Source organism: Arachis ipaensis, chromosome B06 (genome assembly GCF_000816755.2).
Source record: "Arachis ipaensis cultivar K30076 chromosome B06, Araip1.1, whole genome shotgun sequence".
In the NCBI taxonomy this organism is placed as follows: domain Eukaryota; kingdom Viridiplantae; phylum Streptophyta; class Magnoliopsida; order Fabales; family Fabaceae; genus Arachis; species Arachis ipaensis.
In genome coordinates this window covers 2,564,669-2,572,864 of record NC_029790.2, presented here as the reverse complement: position 1 = coordinate 2,572,864, position 8,196 = coordinate 2,564,669, and positions in this window count along the sequence as shown.

Sequence of the window (8,196 nt, the reverse complement as noted above, 5' to 3'; positions counted from 1 at the left end):
CTTTGAAGATTCACAAGAACACAAGAACACGAAGGAAGAACACCAAACTTAAAATTTTTAGAAAACCAAACTAAAATTTTCGAAAATCACAGAAAAATCAACAAGAAAACACCAAACTTGAAGTTTGACACAGGATTTAATAGAAAAATTATTTTTTTGAAAAAGATTTTAATAGGAAAATAAGGATTCTAAAATTTTAACACGACAATAATATGAGACTCTAAACAAAAAGAGAAATTTTTCCTAATCTAAGCAACAAAATAAACCGTTAGTTGTCCAAACACGAACAATCCCTGGCAACGGCGCCAAAAACTTGGTGCACGAATTGTGAATCACACTTTTCACAACTCGTACCACTAACCAGCAAGTGCACTGGTTGGGGCATCACCGTTGTCAGTGGTTACATCCCCTCCTCTTGTGAAAATGGTCCAAATGCTCTGTCACAGCACGGCTAATCATCTGAGGTTCCCGATCATGCTGGAATAGGATTCACCCTCCTTTTGCGTTTGTCACTAACGCCCAGCACTCGCGAGTTTGAAGCTCGTCACAGTCATTCAATCCTTGAATCCTACTCGGAATACCACAGACAAGGTTTAGACTTTCCGGATTCTCATGAATGCCGCCATCAATTCTAGCTTATACCACAAAGATTCTGATTAAGAGATCTAAGAGGTACTCATTCAATCTGAGATAGAACGGAGGTGGTTGTCAAGCACACGTTCATGGGTTGAGAATGGTGATGAGTGTCACGGATCATCACCTTCATCACAGTTAAGCGCGAATGAAGATCTTAGATAAGAACAAGCGTGGTTGAATAGAAAACAGAAATACTTGCATTAATTCATCGAGACACAGCAGAGCTCCTCACCCCCAACAATGGAGTTTATAGACTCATGCCATCTAAGAGTATAAATTTCAGATCTAAAAATGTCATGAGATACAAAATAAGTCTCTAAAAGTTGTTTAAATACTAAACTAGCATCCTAGGTTTACAGAAAATGAGTAAACTCTGATAAATGGTGCAGGGATCCACTTCTGGGGCCCACTTGGTGTGTGTTGGGGCTGAGACTTAAGCAATTCACGTGCATAAGGCTGTTTTGGGCGTTCAATGCCAGGTTTGGATCCATTTCTGGCGTTGAACTCCATCTTTTGATCCTTTTCTGGCGCTGGACGCCAGAATTGGGCAGAGAGCTGGCGTTGAACGCCAGTTTACGTCATCTATCCTCGTGCAAAGTATGGACTATTATACATTTCTGGAAAGCCCTAGATGTCTACTTTCCAACGCAATTGGAAGAACGCCATTTCGAGTTCTGTAGCTCCAGAAAAATCACTTTGAGTGCAGGGAGGTCAGAATCCAACAGCATCAGCAGTCCTTTTTCAGCCTGAATCAGATTTTTGCTCAGCTCCCTCAATTTCAGCCAGAAAAATACCTGAAATTATAGAAAAACACATAACTCATAGTAAAGTCCAGAAATATGAATTTTTCCTAAAAACTAATGAAAATAAACTAAAAACTAACTAAAACATACTAAAAACTATATGAAATTAACCCCAAAAAGCGTATAAAATATCCGCTCATCAGTCCACAGATCCTGAGGTGTCAAGGATTTACATCCCTGCACCCATTAGGCATGTAAAAAGCCTTTGCATGCAATTCTGGCATTTAAACGCCGAATTGATGCTTGTTCTGGGCGTTCAACGCCCATCTGCAGCATGTTTCTGGCGTTGAACGCCAGCTCCATGCTTGTTTCTGGCGTTCAGCGCCAGATCTATGCTCTGTTCTGGCGTTGAACGCCAATGAGTCCCTCCTCTAGGGTGTGCTTTTTCTTCTGCTGTTTTTGATTCTGTTTTTAATTTTTGTATTTTTTCGTGACTCCACATGATCATGAACCTAATAAAACATAAAAGAACAATAAAATAAAAATAAAATTAGATAAATAAAAATTGGGTTGCCTCCCAACAAGCGCTTCTTTAATGTCAATAGCTTGACAGTGAGCCCTCATGGAGCCTCACAAATGTTCAGAGCATTGTTGGGACCTCCCAACACCAAACTTAGAGTTTGGTTGTGGCCTCCCAACACCAAACTTAGAGTTTAACTATGGGGGCTTTGGTTGACTCTGTAGTGAGAGAAGCTTTTCATGCTTCCTCTCCATGGTTACAGAAGGATAACCTTGAGTTTTAAATACAAGGGAGTCCTCATTCAATTGAAGGACTAGTTCACCTCTGTTAACATCAATCACAGCTTTTGCTGTGGCTAACAATGGAATCTCTATGGTCTCCATATGAGCCTCAGATTCCTTTAGATCCTCAATAGGGAACTCCTTTCTGTCCAGGGGATGTCCCCTGAGGTCTTCCTTATTGGGAATCACGTCCTCTTTCTCCCTTGTAGGTTCGGCCATGATGATTATATCAATCGACTTGCACTCTCCTTTTGGATTTTCTTCTGTATTGCCTGGGAGAGTACTGGGAGGAGTTTCAGTGATCCTTTTACTCAGCTGGCCCACTTGTGCTTCCAAATTTCTAATGGATGACCTTGTTTCATTCATGAAACTCAGAGTGGCCTTAGATAAATCAGAGATTAAATTTTCTAAGCTAGATGGATTCTGCTCAGAATTCTCTGTCTGTTGCTGAGTAGATGATGGAAAAGCTTTGCTATTGCTAAACCTGTTTCTTCCACCATTGTTATTATTGAAGCCTTGCTTCTGTGGGTCCTTCCATGAAAAATTTAGATGATTTCTCCATGAAGGATTATAGGTGTTGCCAAAAGCTTCACCCATGTAATTTACCTCTGCCATTGCAAGGTTCTCAGGATCATAAGCTTCTTCTTCAGAAGATGCTTCTTTAGTACTGTTGGATGCATTTTACAATCCATTCAGACTCTGAGATATCATATTGACTTGTTGAGTCAATATTTTATTCTGAGCCAGTATGGCATTTAGAGCATCAATTTCAAGAACTCTCTTCCTCATAGGCATCCTATTATTCACAGGATTCCTTTCAGAAGTGTACATGAACTGGTTATTTGCAACCATGTTATTGAGTTCTTGAGCTTCTGCAGGCGTTTTCTTTAGGTGAATGGATCCACCTGCAGAATGGTCCAGTGACATCTTGGAGAACTCAGACAGACCATAATAGAATATATCCAAAATGGTCCATTCTGAAAGCATGTCAGAAGGACACTTTTTGGTCAACTGTTTGTATCTTTCCCAAGCTTCATAGAGGGATTCACCATCTTTTTATTTGAAGGTTTGAACATCCACTCTAAGTTTGCTCAGCTTTTGAGGAGGAAAGTACTTAGCCAAGAAGGCCGTGACCAGCTTATCCCAAGAGTCCAGGCTATCTTTAGGTTGTGAGTCCAACCATGTTCTAGCTCTGTCTCTTACCGCAAAAGGAAAAAGCATGAAACTGTAGACTTCAGGATCTACTCCATTCGTCTTTATAGTCTCACAAATCTGCAAGAATTCAGTTAAGAACTGATAGGGATCTTCTGATGGAATTCCATGGAACTTGCAGTTCTGTTGCATTAGAGCAACTAGCTGAGGTTTCAGCTCAAAATTGTTTGCTCCAATGGTGGGGATGGAGATGCTCCTTCCATCAAACTTGGAAGTAGGTGTAGAATAATCACCAAGCATCCTCCTTGCATTATTGTTGTTATTATTTTCGGCTGCCATCTCCCCTGCTTGTTCAAATTTTTCAGTAAGGTTGTCTCTGGATTGTTGTAATTTAGCTTTTCTTAGTTTCCTCTTCAGAGTCCTTTCAGGTTCTGGATCAGCTTCAACAAGAATGTCTTTTTCCTTGTTCCTGCTCATAAGAAAGAGAAGAGAACAAGAAAAGAAGAGGAATCCTTTATGTCACAGTAAAGAGGATCCTTATTGTTAGTAGAAGAAGAAAGGGAATAGGGGTGAAGAAGAATGGATAATCCAAACAAAGGGGTAAGGATAGGAGCAGTGATTTGAGATGAGGAGATGTGTTAGTGAATGAATAAATAAATAGAAGGAGATGAGAGAGAGAAGTTTTTCGAAATTTTAATAAAATAGAAAATAAAAATTGAAGTTAAATTTCGAAAATTAAATTAAAATTAAAACAATTAGTTAATTGAAAAAGAATTTTAAAAAAAAAGGGGAGATAATTTTTGAAAAGTAGAGAGGGAAAATTAGTTAGGTGGTTTTGAAAAAGATAAGAAACAAACAAAAAGATAAGATAAATTTTAAAAAGATTTGAAAATCAATTTTGAAAAAATAAGAAGATAAGAAGTTAGAAAAGATATTTTAAAATCAAATTTTTGAAAAGGATAAAATTTTGAAAAAGATATGATATAAGAGATATGATAAAAAGATATGATAAAAAGATATTTTGAAAAAGATTTAAAATAAGATTTGATTACATGACTAACAAGAAACTAAAAGATAAGATTCTAGAATTTAAAGATTGAACCTTTCTTAACAAGCAAGTAACAAACTTCAAATTTTTAAATCAATCACATTAATTGTTAGCATAATTTTCGAAAATAAAGATAAAATTAATAAAAAGATTTTTGAAAAATAATTTTAAAAAATAAATTTTCGAAAATTAATAAGACAAATGAAAAAGATTTGATTTTTGAAAAAGTTTTGAAAAAGATAAGATTTTTAAAATTGAAATTTTGATTTGACTCATAAGAAACAACTAGATTTTTAAAAATTTTTGAAAAAGTCAACCCAAAATTTCAAAATTTTGAGATAAAAAAAGGAAAAGATATATTTTTTATTTTTGAATTTTTATGATGAGAGAGAAAAACACTAAAAATGTTCAATGCATGGAAATTTTAGATCAAAACAATGAATGCATGCAAGAATGCTATGAATGCCAAGATGAACACCAAGAACACTTTGAAGATCATGATGAACATCAAGAACATATTTTTGAAAAATTTTTTATGCAAAGAAAATATGCAAGATACCAAACTTAGAAATTTTTAATGCTTAGACACCATGAATGCAAAAATGCACATGAAAAATAAGAAAAGACACAAAACAAGAAAATATCAAGATCAAACAAGAAGACTTACCAAGAACAACTTCAAGATCATGAAGAACACTATGAATGCATGAATTTTCGAAAAATACATAAATTTTTAGAAAAATGCAATTGACACCAAACAAAAAAAAAATTGACTCAAGACTCAAACAAACACAAAAAAAAATTTTTTTATGATTTTATTTTTTTTTTTTTGGATTTTTGGGTTTTATTTTATAATTTTCGAAAACATAAAGGAAAAAAGAAGCAATGAATTCAAAGTCCTCAATCAAGATTCCAGGAATCCAATCAGGTTAGTCTAAAGCTTGATGGCCAGCCAAGATTCAACATACCATTTTGAAACTTTAAAATTCATTCTTAAAATTTTAGAATAATTTTTCGAAAGCAAAAGAAAAAATTTTTTTGAAAGATTTTTGAAAAATATTTTTGAAAATAAAACAAAGAGTAAATTACCTAATCTGAGCAACAAGATGAACCGTCAGTTGTCCAAACTCGAACAATCCCCAGCAACGGCGCCAAAAACTTGGTGCTCTAATATTAATTCATAATTTGTCATAACTCCGTGTAGCTGACCAGCAAGTGCACTGGGTCGTCCAAGTAATACCTTACGTGAGTGAGGGTCGATCCCACGGAGATTGTTGGTTTGAAGCAAGCTATGGTCATCTTGTAAATCTCAGTCAGGCAGATTCAATTGATAATGGTTATGGGAAGTATAAAGAGATACTTAATTAAATAATAAAGGATAGAGATACTTATGTAAATCATTGGTAGGAATTTCAGATAAGCGTATGGAGATGTTGTATGGCTCTAGAACGTCTGCTTTCTTACTGCTTTCATCCAATCCTTCTTACTCTTTTCCATGGCAAGCTTTGTAGGGCATCACCGTTGTCAATGGCTACATCCCATCCTCTCAGTGAAAAAGGTCCAAATGCTCTGTCACGGCACGGCTAATCATCTGTCGGTTTTCGTTCATACTGGAATAGGATTCACCCTCCTTTTGCGTCTATCACTACGCCCAGCACTCGCGAGTTTGAAGCTCGTCACAGTCATTCGATCATTGAATCCTACTCGGAATACCACAGACAAGGTTTAGACTTTCCGGATTCTCATGAATGCCGCCATCAATTCTAGCTTATACCACGAAGACTTTGATTCCACGGAATGTGAAGCTCGGTTGTCAGGCGAGGCGACCATGCATCGTGGGTCAACAATCCAAGAGATATGCGCCCGGTCTAATGTAGAACGGAGATGGTTGTCAGGCACGCGTTCATAGGTGAGAATGATGATGAGTGTCACGGATCATCACATTCATCAAGTTGAAGTGCAACGAATATCTTAGAATAGGAATAAGTGAATTGAATAGAAAATAGTAGTAATTGCATTAATACTCGAGGTACAGCAGAGCTCCACACCTTAATCTATGGAGTGTAGAAACTCTACCGTTGAAAATACATAAGTAAAAGGTTCAGGCATGGCCGTGAGGCCAGCCCCCATGGTCTAAGGACTATGCGTCCCCAGATGCCTAATACAATAGTAAAAGGTCCTATTTATACTAAACTAGTTACTAGGGTTTACAGAGATAAGTAAATGATGCATAAATCCACTTCCGGGGCCCACTTGGTGTGTGCATGGGCTGAGCTTAAAGTCTACACGTGGAGAGGTCATTCTTGGAGTTGAACGCCAGTTTGTAACATGTTTCTGGCGTTGAACTCCACTTTGCAACTTGTTCTGGCGTTGAACGCCAGACTGCAGCATGGAACTGGCGTTCAACGCCAGTTTGCGTCGTCTAAACTCAAGCAAAGTATGGACTATTATATATTGCTGGAAAACCCTGGATGTCTACTTTCCAACGCAATTGGAAGCGCACCCTTTTGAGTTTTGTAGCTCCAGAAAATCTAATTTGAGTGCAGGGAAGTCAGAATCCAACAGCATCTGCAGTCCTTCTTCAACCTCTGAATCTGATTTATGCTCAAGTCCCTCAATTTCAGCCAGAAAATACCTGAAATCACAGAAAAATACACAAACTCATAGTAAAGTCCAGAAATGTGAATTTATCATAAAAACTAATAAAAACATCCCTAAAAGTAACTAGATCCTACTAAAAATATACTGAAAACAATGCCAAAAAGCGTATAAATTATCCGCTCATCAACTTTCCAACCTCTTCTTCGAATCTCATGTCGGATCTCCGGATACTCATTCTTCTTGAGCATGAAAGGGACCTCAGGGATCACCTTTTTCTTGGCCACAACTTTATAGAAGTAGTCTTGATGGACCTTTGAGATGAATCTCTCCATCTCCCATGACTCAGAGGTGGAAGCTTTTGCCTTCTTTTTTCTCTTTCTAGAGGTTTCTCCGGCCTTAGGTGCCATAAATGGTTATGGAAAAATAAAAAGCAACGCTTTTACCACACCAAACTTAAAAGGTTTACTCGTCCTCGAGCAAAAGAAGAAGGAAAGAAGAAGAAAAAGCAGAAGAAATGGAGGAGATGGAGGTAGAGAGTGGGTTCGGCCTAGGGAGTATAAGGTGTTTGTGATGTGTGAAATGGAAGGAGGGATGAGGGGTTTATATAGGAGTGGAGGGAGGGTTAGGGTTCGTGTATTTGGGGTTGGGTTTGGGAGGGAAAGTGTTGAACTTGAATAGTGAGGTAGGTGGGGTTTTTGGGGAAGAGTGGATAGATGTGAGTGGTGAAGAGGTGATGGGGAGGAGAGATGGAGGTGATTGGTGAAGGGTATTTGGGGAAGGGTGTTATTGGAATATGTGAAGAAGAGAGAGAGTGAGTTGAGGTAGGTGGGGATCCTGTGGGGTCCACAGATCCTGAGGTGTCAAGGATTGTACATCCCTGCACCATTCTGGCGTGTAAACGCCCTCTGAGTGCCAATCCTGGCGTTAAACATCAGGTTGCTGCCCATTTCTGGCATTTAACGCCAGCTTTTCTTCCCTTTCTGGCGTTTAATGCCAGTCTGGTGCCCTTACTGGCGTTTAAATGCCAGTAAGCTCATCCTCCAGGGTGTGCTATTTTTAATGCTGTTTTTTATTTTTGCTTAGTTTTTGCAATTGTTTTTGTGGCTCCACATGATCATCAACCTAAAGAAAACATAAAATAACAATGGAAAATATAAATTTAACATAGATAAGTAAAAATTGGGTTGCCTCCCAATAAGCGCTTCTTTAATGTCA